At 31.8% G+C, this 13419-nt stretch overlaps 1 long non-coding RNA gene and 1 pseudogene across 1 annotated transcript; both read left to right on the forward strand.

Moving 5' to 3' along the window:
• The first annotated feature begins 3058 nt into the window (after window positions 1-3058).
• On the forward strand, window positions 3059-4529 carry LOC107901639 (probable sarcosine oxidase; annotated as a pseudogene).
• A 1589-nt stretch (window positions 4530-6118) lies between these two features.
• LOC107901638 (uncharacterized) lies at window positions 6119-7177 on the forward strand. Its single transcript, XR_001685335.2, has 2 exons — window positions 6119-6276; window positions 6889-7177. It is a non-coding gene; the product is annotated as an uncharacterized lncRNA (long non-coding RNA).
• Window positions 7178-13419: the final 6242 nt, after the last annotated feature.

Below are 13419 nucleotides of genomic sequence, written 5' to 3' on the forward strand. Positions count from 1 at the left end.
AATAACATAGTCTGATCTTCATCTTTCATGTTGGCCTTAACATTTTTTTAGGTCATTCAAGAGAGTGACAAATTCACTAATGTGAGCCCTAATAGACTTACGTTCGACCATATGGAACGTGTATAATTGTTATTTCAATACCAAGCGATTTGCGAGAGACTTTGTCATGTGAAGGGATTCTAATTTTCTCTATAAGGTTACTTTTATTCTCTCTGTAAGCTCCTCCTACAATAGATTGTTCGTGAGGCACAATTGAAATGTTGATAGACCTTCTCATCAATATCCTCCCATTCTGTCTGATTCACATCTGCGGGATTATGTCCTACAATGACATTTTTCAAACCATTCTGAACTAAAATTATCGTAATCTAAACTTACCATAAACTGAAATTTATAATTCCATTGAACATCTCGATATCGTATCTTATTACCATCTCTAAACGGGTTGAATGCGGAATCTGAACCAAGCTATGATACTAGTTTGTTGGGGATAAACCCAAATTAAGCAATGAACACAAGCAAATAGAGAAAATTGAACACAAATATTTACGTAAAAACTCATTTTAGGAGAATAACAAAGCCACGAGTAAAGAAAATTTCACTAAAACAACAAATAATCGATAATGAGTATTAGATAGAGAAACAAAAATAAACTCAAACCCAAGATACAAAGTTCTCCCAAAATTCTCACAAAACTCTCTCTTAACTGTGTTGTTGAATCCAACTCTCTAAGGTTGCTAAAAGCCATATTTATACACTAAAATTCATGGGCTAATTTGATTAAAATATTCTTAGAGTTATTAGAGTTCGACTGAGAAAATATAGAAGAGATTAACTAGGAGAAGAAACCCGATTTAGTAGGGAACACGTCGCCACGTCGTGACATAACTATCTGTTCATCGGGACGTCACATGTCACGTCGTTAAGACATTGTGTGTCGCGTCGCTGAGACGTCAGCTCTTCGTCGTCATGACATCGAATCCATTTTGGCCAAAATGAGAGGCACACTCCACAAAAAACTTACTGAAAAACAAACTCCTAATTCAAATAAACTTCTAATTTGGCTAAACAATAAGTAATTCTAGTTGAACTAAATCTTCTTGCCAACTAAGAAATATAAAACTTCTAAGCAACCTAAAATATTTAAAAAAAAATCCTAATATTTGAAATAAATAAATTTAAAAATATTAAACTTAACTAATAAAATATCAGGATTATATATAATCAAATTAAGCCTTAAAACAAAACTCAATATATTTTAAACACGAATAAGAGCAAAAAATTCATAATTTCTATAATAATCTCGTCCTGAAAATTCTGCTTGTGCAGTCTTCACTGAAATGGTCATAACTTGAGTTACCGAACTCGAAATAAGATGATTCAAAGTGAGTTTTGAATATAAGAGATCGATCTTTCATCAATCATAAGACATCTTGACTAAAAAAATGTTTATATTTTATTCAAAAATGCGTTGCAAGTTAACTGATCTTTCAGAATTTAAAATTGGCAGCTTCAGTGAATTAAATTTAAAGAATGTCAACCCATCTGCTTCTGTATCAGTCTAAGTGCTAAAATTAAATATACAAATCAAACTCAAATATCAAATTAAGATAAGAAAAACTTTAATATCTAATTAAATATCAAAATCAAACTCAAATATAAAATACTATGCTTAAATCATTCTCAAGTTGCAACAAGTTCTAATTTCGGAGTACAATAAGGATGATGAGTGAATATGTTATTGTTAGTGGGTCAAATGTTTAGTCATTGATGAGTCAGCCATTCCATATTCAATTTGTCGTTATGATAGGATGATGCTACAATGCCAGACTGTATGTTGCAGAACCTACTGAATATAGAAAATCATTTCAATTGTGATTGCATTAGGTCATCCAAGACCCACCATTTTTGGAACCTGCTTAAAACAAACACCATGTTATTAATTTCTAAGCATACATGCATAAATACACTGAGCTTATAACTATTAAATGTGTCAAATAATAATACTAAAATGGGCCATCATAGAAAGCAAAAGATCAATTAACCATAAAAAAAAGAAAAAAAAGGAAAGGGATAAATGGGTGGTGACAAAAAATGAGGGTTGTTGCACAAATAAAGCTGCCTAATATGACAAAGGGATTGGCTTTCCAAAAGATTCTCGTTATCAACTCTTTATTTTTAATGATGAAGTCCCTTTTCTTTTTCTTTTTTCAATAAAGTCCTATTTCATCATTAATAAGACTTCATTTCAACCTTAATAATTAAAATTTAATTGATGAGTGTCACAAAAAAACTTTAATTGATGATTCAGTTCATGATTTTTTATTAAATTAAATTATGTGATTTGTTTTTAAAAAATATTTGTTTGGTTAATATTATATTTGTGAGAGGTTAAATAAGCAAATAAAAACATTAAATATGATGTTGTAAGATTATTCATACTTTTTTTCATGGCTTTCATTGTATTAATTTAAAAATATCACATAATTCACTGCGTCATAATCAATTTTAAACAAAAATAAATTTACGAATTTGAGAAAATATAAAAAAATTTAATTTCAAAACATTGGGTTTTTATTAAGAAAACACAAGATCTTTTTCTGTTAATAACAATAGTCATGGGTAGAAAATAATCATAAAATTCAAAAAGCTTGAATCTTTTTATTGTGCAAATCAAGCTTAATTCGAGTTTGACTCGAACAAAAAATGCTTACAACACACTTTAATATAAATATTTTAATGATTTTATTAATTAAAATTTAATTATTAAATGAACAGAATTGAGGGATTTTATAGAATTAAAAAAAAGGACTGAATTTCAAATGTGAAAAAATACATGAACTGAGAGCATAATTAGAACATGAAACGTTCCAAATATATTGCTTACGAACTTTCCATATGTATTACGGAATTTAGCATTAATCTTTAGTCAAATCAGGAAGAAACAAACAACGTATGGCAATTATGAAATTACCTCTCAAATGTGGGCCTTTTTTTACATTAAAATATCATTTTAAATACCTACTGCTATTCGCTAGTACTATTATATATGCCACACTCTGTGAAATAATAACTAAGCCAAGTTGAAAGCAATAGCTAAACCCCATTTTTGTCATTGTAACAGTGCGACGAATATGGGATATTCGGACAATGAATTTGACGTAATTGTCGTAGGGGCGGGCGTCGTGGGGAGCTCCACGGTGTACCAACTAACCAAAAGAGGCCAAAAAACGCTACTCCTCGAGCGGTTTGACTTTCTGCACCATCAAAGCTCCTCTCATGGTGAGTCACGCACCATACAAGCAACATACCTTGAAGACTACTACCTCGGCTTAGTCGATGAGTCCTATCGGTTGTGGGAGTAGGCTTAATCTGAAATTGGGTTCAAGGTTTACTTCAAGGCCCAACACTTTGACATGGGCCCATCCGACGCCAAGAGTCTCCTTTTTGTGCTCGCTACTTGTAGAAAGAACACCATCCCGTACCAAGTCCTCGATCACCGGCAAGCTGCTGAGAGATTTTCAAGACAGATCGATATACCGGAGGTCTAGATTGGCATGTTGTGCGAGCTCGACTGCATCATCAAGCCCACCAATGCAGTGCTAATGTTCCAAATGTTGGCTTTCAAGAATGGTGCATGCCTTAAGGACAATACCACACTGGTTAGCATAAACAAAGATGGTGACCAATGATTGAAGGTAGCTGCAAGCAATGGTGAAATTTTTTGGGGTAAAAAATATGTGGTGGTAGTGGGCGATTGGATGAGAAATTTGGTTAAAACAGAGGGCATTGAACTTCCTATCCAACCATTGGAAGCCAATGTATGTTATTGGCGGATTAAGGACGGACACGAGGTCGAGTATGCAATCGGGAATGATTTTCCGATGTTCACTAGCTATGGACATTCGTACATTTTTGGCACACCATCATTGGAGTACCCGGGATTGATTAAAGTAGCGGTACATGGAGGATATCAATGTAACCCAAACAAAAGACCATAGGGACCAGAACTTGTGCTCGACTCATTAAAGCAATGGATCGAGCAATGATTCAAAGGGAAAGTCGATTTGAGCAAACCGGTCATGATTCAATTGTGTGTGTACTTGATGACACCTAATGAGGATTTCATGATCGATTTTTTGAGAGGGGAGTTCAGGAAGGATGTGGTGATCGAAGGTGGGTTTTCAGGTCATGGAATCAAGATGTCACCTGCAATAGGGACCCTTGACTGATTTAGCGCTTATAGGAGAGGCATAGGGAGTTGAGCTAAAACAATTCAGGATAGCAAGATTTGAGGAGAATCCTAAAGGGAACATTAAGGAATATGAAGATCAAGTTGGGTTATTAAAAACTTCATTGTGAATATTTGATTTTGTATGTGTTTTTTATTCATTCATATTAGTTGCCATCAACATCACCCTCCTCCCCTCAAATCTTAATCTTTTCTTCTTTTTCTTTCGCTCTAGAATAATCATCAAGAAAAATAAATAAACTTCTATCATGTTGATAGAAAAATTTGCTATTGAAAAGTGATTTAAAATTTCAAGTCCAAACCATCAACTCCTAGTATAGACACCCAAGTATTTTATCCAATCTACTAATTATTTAGATTAGAAGAATTTTTATTGCATTAATTTAAATTTGAGCCATTTTCACTATTTGAGTCATGTTTTAAAAGTTTTGGGCTTCAATTCATTGGTATGTATATATAAAAAGCCTTTTGACTTTCACAAATTATGCATTTCGATCCCTCACATAGTCACTATCTCATCAATTGAATACATTCCTTGCCCTATCGCTCCTACGTTGCCACCACCATACCTTCTGCTGACAAATCCCATCAAGCACCCTACTGCACACACCAGCTTCACCAAAGTCCCACGCCAATGCTCCGTTATAAGCACCCTGCAATAAGAAGTGGAGGTTAGCAACATTTTCATTAAAAAAAGAAGACAATAATAGCACAACAAGATTCTTAGTTTGTCTGAGCTAACCCAGAAGCTAAAACCTCCATTACCAACACCAATCAAGTACCCCACTGCCTTCACCATTCAACACCTTCCCTCGTCTATACACTAGCTCCCCTCCCTCAATTAACCATTACCATATCTAAATAGCAACCTCCTCAACTTGCCTAACTCCACCATTTCCATAGCCATCTTACAACACCTTACCTATCCATCATCATACTTTAACACCAAGCCTAGATCCCCAATCCATAACTCACAAACTCAACAGCCCGAGAAGAGAGACCGATAGAAAACCAACCACAAATTCAAAAAAAAAACCAAAAGAGAAAGAGACCTGAATCGAAGCCTACAAAATTGAAAAAAATGAAGAGCTTCATCTGAACTGCATCTTCAAATAGAGAAAAGTCGGTATTCAAAAAATAGTAAAAGAAATGCCACTAATCTTTTGGGTTCAGAGCTCCAGTTGAACATCGGTCCGATCAAAAAAAAGAGCCAATTACAGAGAATAGCATATTGGAAAATCTCTAATGGGTTTAAAGTCCTTCAAGCATTCGATCCTTGATTTATGAATAACATCAAGTCATTTTCTTATAACTTTTTATAGATTTGGGGTAATGAAAGCTTGATTTAGCTAGCCCATGTACCAATTTGATAAACTGTTACAGCGTGTTTGGTTCGCTGTAATGGGTATGCGATTACCCATCTATTCCGCGCGCCTCACCTAATCCGGCGTTTGGTTCACTGTATGCCTATTACAGGCGTATTACATTACCGGCCTATTCCCCAAAATCTCTGCTTTTGTATTCCCTTCCCAAATGACGATTAGCTATTACGGACGTCTTCCCAATTTCTATGCCCTGTTTTACCCTCCCAGTCTTTTTCAACCAACGCTGAAAACTCGACTCTTTCCAGCTCCCTCTCTGAACAAGTCTTTAACAACCATTTCCCCATTTCCCGTTTCCCCTTTTCCCCAAATCAGAATCCCTAAACCTTGCCCGACTTTGAACAAGTCTTTAATTTATTTTTTTGTTATGTTGTTAAACTTTGTTAGTTCTTTGGTGCCAGAGCTGAAAACCCGAATCAAGAAGTACTTTGAAGGGTATGAAGAGGCACTCCCTTCAGTTCTTGAGGCCATTTTGCGAAGAAAGTTGGCTGGGAAGCATAAGGAGACCGATGATGAATTGATGGATGAATTGGAGGTGCAACCACGAGTCGATGTGGATGATGAAAAGTTCGAGTCAAATTTTACTAATTTGTACTCGACTGGTGATGAAGAGGACTCTTCGCTGGGACAAACTCCTCCCAGGTTTTTATTGATTTTAATATCATATATGTTCTTTTCTATGTAAGGCTTTCTGGTTCATTATACTGGATTGCTTTACTTTCTATCGTGGACCTGTAAATCCCTGCCAATTCTAGCTTATCATTTGCAATACTGATGGATGTTCAGATTATCAATCTATTTTCTTGTGAAATGATCGAATGCAATATTTTCAGGGTGTCTTTGTGTAGTGAAATGAGTGGTAGACTTGGTAAACTTGCATGTGTTACAAAATTGAATCTAGAGATCCGTTTCCTAGTCTTGACTTGAGCAACTTACTGCCAATCTTCCTCCAAAGTAGTTTCCTAATCAATTTGGCTTTATGTTTAATAATGAGAGTTTGCTATTGGTTTTTCTTGTTAGAGATCTGTGTGTTTGTTATAGTTGGTTATAGGTAAAATGTAGGGACGAATTGAAAGAGAGTAGAATGAGTGTGCTTCAGGTTATTATTGTTGGATTGAGAGAAAACCAATAGCTGACAAGGTCTATGAATCTTATGGTGCAAAGGCAATGTGTTTGGCTTCAGCATATATGGAGTATATAACTGGGCTTCATTTTGACTGTCCTTATGGTAATTGATATTTTCTTTGATTGCAGGATGATTCCTTGCAAAGACTAAGCATGGGGTGGCAGCTTTCGCTGGTGTGAATTGAAGGCTTATGAGGGGATTCTTGCACCATATGACAAGACAAGAGAATGGTTATTCCTGATGCTCTCAAGTTTTGCAGTAGTTGGTTTCTTTTGTGGAATTTAGAATTTCGTTTTCTTACTTGCTTCTGTGGATAGTTAGTCATGCTCAATGTTTTTAAAATTGGTGGAGAAAATAACATTAGCCTGGAGTAAATATGAAATATACCATTGAACGCTTTTATGTAGGTTATTTTCAAGTTTTGTTTTTGGCTGTTCGTAATTCTGAATTCTCTTCACGAACATTGGTGTTGCCTTGGATATTATATAAGTTTCTGTTTCTGATTGTTCGTATGCTCGACTATGAAATGGTTCCTATTAGCACAAAGGAGTGCATAATGAATTAGACTTCCTTCCTGTCATTTAAACTAAATATTCTTTATTGCTTACTAACTGAGCATGTTGTTTTCTAATTATGCCGTTTTCAAGGTATTCATTTTCATTTTCTTTCATTCCTGGAAAACCCCTTTTCTCTCCTTTGCTTCTTCTTACCAAGATTCGGCAATATATATCAGTTTGAGGGCTCATAAGGTTTCTGCAATTAAGCTGTAGGTTAAGGGGTTGGACTGGTACTTGTGGCTTGTGATTGCGGTTGCTTTTAGTGCCCAAACAAATTCAATCCTTGACATGCTGGTTCTTGTGACTTGTGGTTTACTTTTGGTGCCAAAACAAATTTAATCCTTGACATGCTGGTAGTTGTGGCTTGCGGTTGCTTTTAGTGCCAAAACATAGCAACTTTTCTGTAATTGATTATGTGTTCAATGTCACACATTTTGAAGCTTCATTTTCTTTGATTATTTTGAACTTCAATTTCATATGCTTATTTCAGATGTATGGTTGCCAAGTTAATGGCTTTGTTTTCCTTGTACAAGATCCAGCCAAGTTAATGTTTAATATTTTTTTAAATTTGTCTAATTCTTTTTCATTGCTTTTTCTCCTTAAATTGTTTTATTTATAAATTTATTATTCTAATAAATAAATGTCATGTTAAAAAAATGAGAAAAATAGATATTCATTTATTTATAAATATTTTTAGAATTTTGTATGTATTTTTATCGAAAATAAATGTTTAAATTTTTTAGTTTTTAATTTTTATTTTTGAATTTTAAGAATAATGGTTAAATTTATATAATATGTAAAATTGAAGGTTAAGTTTATTGAATTTTTTAAAGTTAGGACCAGATTAATAGAATTTGTAAGTATTGTAGTATTATATATATTATGATTTTAGAAAATTCATATAAGAATATTTAATATTAAGAATTTTATTAAATTATATATTTTTATTAAATTATATTTAATAATAATTATGTTAAATTATATTTTATAGTATTATATATTATGATTTTAGAAAATTCATATAAGAATATTTAATATTAAGAATTTTATTAAATTATATATTTTTATTAAATTATATTTAATAATAATTATGTTAAATTATATTTTATAGTATTATATATTATGATTTTAGAAAATTCATATAAGAATATTTAATATTAAGAATTTTACTAAATTATATATTTTTATTAAATTATATTTAATAATTATTATGTTAATTTATATTTTACAGTATCATATATTATGATTTGAGTAAATTAATATAAGAATATTAATTATTAAGAATTTCATTAAATTATATATTTTAATTAAAATATATTTAATAATAATTATGTTAATTTATATTTTACAGTATCATATATTATGATTTCAGTAAATTAATATAAGAATATTAATTATTAAGAATTTCATTAAATTATATATTTTAATTAAAATATATTTAATAATAATTATGTTAATTTATATTTTACAGTATCATATATTATTATTTCAGTAAATTAATATAAGAATATTAATTATTAAGAATTTTATTAAATTATATAGTTTAATTAAAATATATTTAATAATAATTATGTTAATTTATATTTTACAGTATCATATATTATGATTTCAATAAATTAATATAAGAATATTAATTATTAAGAATTTTATTAAATTATATATTTTAATTAAAATATATTTAATAATAATTATGTTTAAATATGATTAAATTATTTATTATTGATAATAATAATCTTATTATAATTTAAATAACAATAACAATAATCATTTACCAAAACAATTTTATGCTAAGGGTATTCTAGTCATTTTAGTTTTTTCCATTATGCTATTACACCTCTATTCCATTCAACCAAACACAAGATTATTATTACGCCTCTATTCCATTACATTCAACCAAACAATGGATTAGCTATTACACCTCTAATCCAATACACCTCTAATCCCAATACACCTCTAATCCAATACATTATAGTTTTAGAAAATTTCCATTGTTGATTATTTGAAGAATTAGGCTTGGAATTGATAGATTTTAAGCTTAAATTATGAAAATGACTAGATTATAAAGTTAATTTAGCTAGTTTGTTAAATTTGTAATATTATGGACAAAATTGAATAAATGCAAAACTTTTTATGAAATTATGTTAGAAATATAAAATATAATGTCCCTAATGAGAATATATGAAATATGATTTTAACCTGAAGCTAGAAATTGAAAGTTATGTTATCCCTAGTTTAAGGACTAAATAAAATGTAAAATATAAAAGGAATCAAAAAGTAGAATTATATAGGGTCATGCATATCATGGCATAGTATGAAAATGTTTGGTATTAAATGGTTATATAAAAAAATTGTATGGATCAAAATTTGGATCAAAGTGGAGCTAATAAGGGAAAGGCTAAAATTACGGATTAGTCCTTGAAGAATCCACTAATTTTGGTGTTTTGAATAGTTAAGTTCATATGGAACTTACTAACTCATCTTATGTGGTATGTGTACTATTATTTAATTTGGTATATAAATGTATATGTATGTTTGAGTATAAATTGATATACTAATAATTTGGCACATATGGCTAGAAAAGATTGAATTGAAACATGTGAACAACTACAGGGTATAAATGTATGAAAATGATTGATTATAAGGATGATAATGAAATATATGTAATTGGTGCCCATGTGAACTTAGTGAAATGTCAGGATACGATTGACATGATAATAGGGTAATATGCGTGCTTATACATAGATAATTACATATTATAACGAGATTTAGCATTTGTTGCAGATCCTCAAGTAATATAATGAGATCTAGCAATTTTTGTGGATTCTTGGGTAATATATGATATAAGTTTAGCTCGGATGGATAACTTGATGTAATTTTAGCTAGGACAAGCAATTTAATTTTCATGTGTATCTGAGCCCGTTTTACCAGGGTTCCATCAGACAAAACATTATAATTGAAAATGGAAGCTTGAAAATGTATTGAAATGGATATCTCACAAATGGTGTGACTTTATAGATTGAATATGGAATGTGACATTTATATGTTATCATGAATTGTGTTTCAAATTGAAATGGTATATGCTTATAACTTGATAAATGGTATGTAAGTACTTCGGTATTAGGTGATGTTATTTATGATATAAAAATGTGTCTAACTTGTTTGGATGTTAATGTTGGCATGTGACTAGTTATGGCATTATGTTCCAAGGATAACCAAATTTTATGCTAAAATGTTTGGTAGTTATCATACTTTTAAGTGATCAAGGTAGGCATAGTATTTCCATTTGAATTTACTAAGCATTTGTATGTTTACTCTAGTTGTTTCTCTACTTGTAGATCATCAGCTTACGAAATTTGCCGAGCCAGATCAGTGTGAAGCACACATTAACAAAAATGATAAAATTGTTGTAACACTTCAAACCTGATCCAATGAATCAGATCCGAATCTTGGGTGTTACCACACTAATATAGATATAACTTAACTCTACTTATATAAATTACAATCGACTTCAACTGCTTAATTACCATACTTCATAATACAACACATAAGTATAAACAATGACAAATTTCGAGTATAATACATAGGGAATTTGATTATAAGTATCACTAATATGATGTCCTGGTCTAACATAATTGTCTTGATTCAAAGGTTTTTATATGCCAAACAGACTTGATCATGCCATCAAAGCTTGCTTTGTATGCATAATAATTTGATATGTTGTTCCTTGGGCATAGTCCCGGCATTATGTCCCCCAGGTGCAGCCTCACATTCAAACTAAAATAGAAAACACAATCCATATTAGTTCATTAGAACTTAGTGAGATAAACACCAATTTACCTAAATCGTTTTTGTATTTCACATCTAGTAATTCAATTCGCCATCTCATTGTTCTTTGTTCCTCAACTTGTCTTTGGTGATTTCCTTCTCAAAATGCCATTCTTCGTACCATAGTTGTCACCCCTAACTCTGAAGTCATGCCTTACTTTCCGCATCTTTGATACGTTACTCACGTTCTTCACTCTGTATTTTTTTTATTCCTTAACCATATCCATTCCTGAGGCCCATACAGACAAAATACTGTTATTCTTGCATACATACTTTAAGCCATCGTTTTTTCGAAATCCATGAATGATTTCATACTTAGATAGAAGATACATTCTTTAATTATACGATTTGATCCTTTATAGAGAATACCCTTTTTCTTCTAATAATTACAAACAAATAACGTTATTCAATTTACCAGACATAGCCCTTACTTAGATTTGTTCTTCAAGTCTAATTAACACATTCTTTGAATTTGCTACATGCTCTAGTGCATTCCAATTTCTCCGTTCTTGTCTTCAGGTCATGTAGGATACGTCATAACATTTCATAAGAAGCTCTCCACAAGGGAAGTTTATTAGAATATCTCATCGAAGGTGTAACATAATACACCACAAGGGCTTGTCCTTTTGAGTTTATTACAACTATCGTTCCTTTAGAGTTTCCTGTGAATACCATTTCTTACTCTCAAGGTACACCATAGAGGCGTTTCCTTCAGATGGACGCAAAAAGGGTCATTCTTTATAGATGGCCACAAAGACTTCCTTTTTATAGATCGCCACAGAGGTTTCCTTTTCATGGATCGCAATAGAGGCTTCATTTTCATGGATCGCCACAAAGGCTTCCTTTTCATGGGTCACCACAAAGGCTTCATTTTGATAGATTTCCACAAAAGCTTCTTTTTCATAGATCGTCACAAAGGCTTCGTTTTCATAGATTACTACAAAGACTTCCCTTTTCTGGCGTGTTCACGTTAAGGATTCACCTAGACTCACATTTTGTGAGGTTTTCCCCTCATTATCTTGCGTCACACAGAGAACCTTTTTGGGTAATCACATTCCTTAGTTCTTTTCCATATGATGCCAAAGCCCAACTATGGTCTTACACAATATGGTGTCATGGCCATGGACTTTTCCTTTAAGAGATCATGTGTAAAGTCCCGATAGACCCCTTTAGAAGACTTCGCGGAGATAGACATAGACTCATCATGCTCCCAATCTTATCATAACATATCGTATTACATACAACTAAGACGCATATACACAATACATACATCTAAATGCAACCATACTTCACATCGACGTACTTGAACTCAACAAATCTATACCAAGTATGCATATCATTCTTATCAAACATTAGCACAGCCATAAACATACATCAATAATCACACAAAAGGTCACACATAACATATTGTAACTTTAAGGATCACAACATCATCTTTCAGCCACTCTCTTACAGATCTACAAGTACTATCATCTTATAAACAAGAGTCAGCATAGAGACTCATCTAATTCTCTCCTATTTCAATTCAAAGCTTCATATCCAGACTTCCATTCTACAATCAATAGAATCTACTACTACAAAATAAAAAAGCTCATCAAGATATATTCATATACCCCATTTCCCCATCATTTTTAACATTTAAAATCCTCAATGAGGGCCCCTTTTATCCTCTATTTTACTGATCTTCCCAGTCTAACAGATTTACTCTTTGCAACATAGTATGCGGAGTCTTAAATCTTACCTTGCCATGGTGCAATCACTGGTAAATATCTAAGTCTTCATCTTTAGCTCAAGAGTGAGAAAGAAATATTTTAGGTTCCTTTAGATCTAGACAGAAATACTTCTTAAAGAATGAAGAATAAAGCTCCCTCTTTTTAAACCTAAATACTTATATATAGAACCCGAGCTCTTACTAGAACCTACCACGTGTCATACACTTTCAAAGATACTTTTATAAATGGTTTACAACTGTAAATAGAAACCCAATATTTTTATATTTCTTGGTTCGTCCCTTTTTTCCTTTCCAACTACTTCGTTAAAACGTAACTAGAACAACAACTATAATAACCCATTTTTCAGTGATGTCAAAATAGTGATTTTAGAACCAAAAATTCGATGAGTGAGTCTGTGGATATTATTATTTAATATTTACGAGTCAAATATAGTTTTATATTGAATTTTTAATATGATAAATTTTGCTAATTCAATGAATAGTTAAGTATAAGTAATTTATCCCTAAAGTGATTTTGGAAAATGAGGTACCAGATCCTCATTGCT

Source organism: Gossypium hirsutum, chromosome D06 (genome assembly GCF_007990345.1).
Source record: "Gossypium hirsutum isolate 1008001.06 chromosome D06, Gossypium_hirsutum_v2.1, whole genome shotgun sequence".
Taxonomy (NCBI): Eukaryota; Viridiplantae; Streptophyta; class Magnoliopsida; order Malvales; family Malvaceae; genus Gossypium; species Gossypium hirsutum.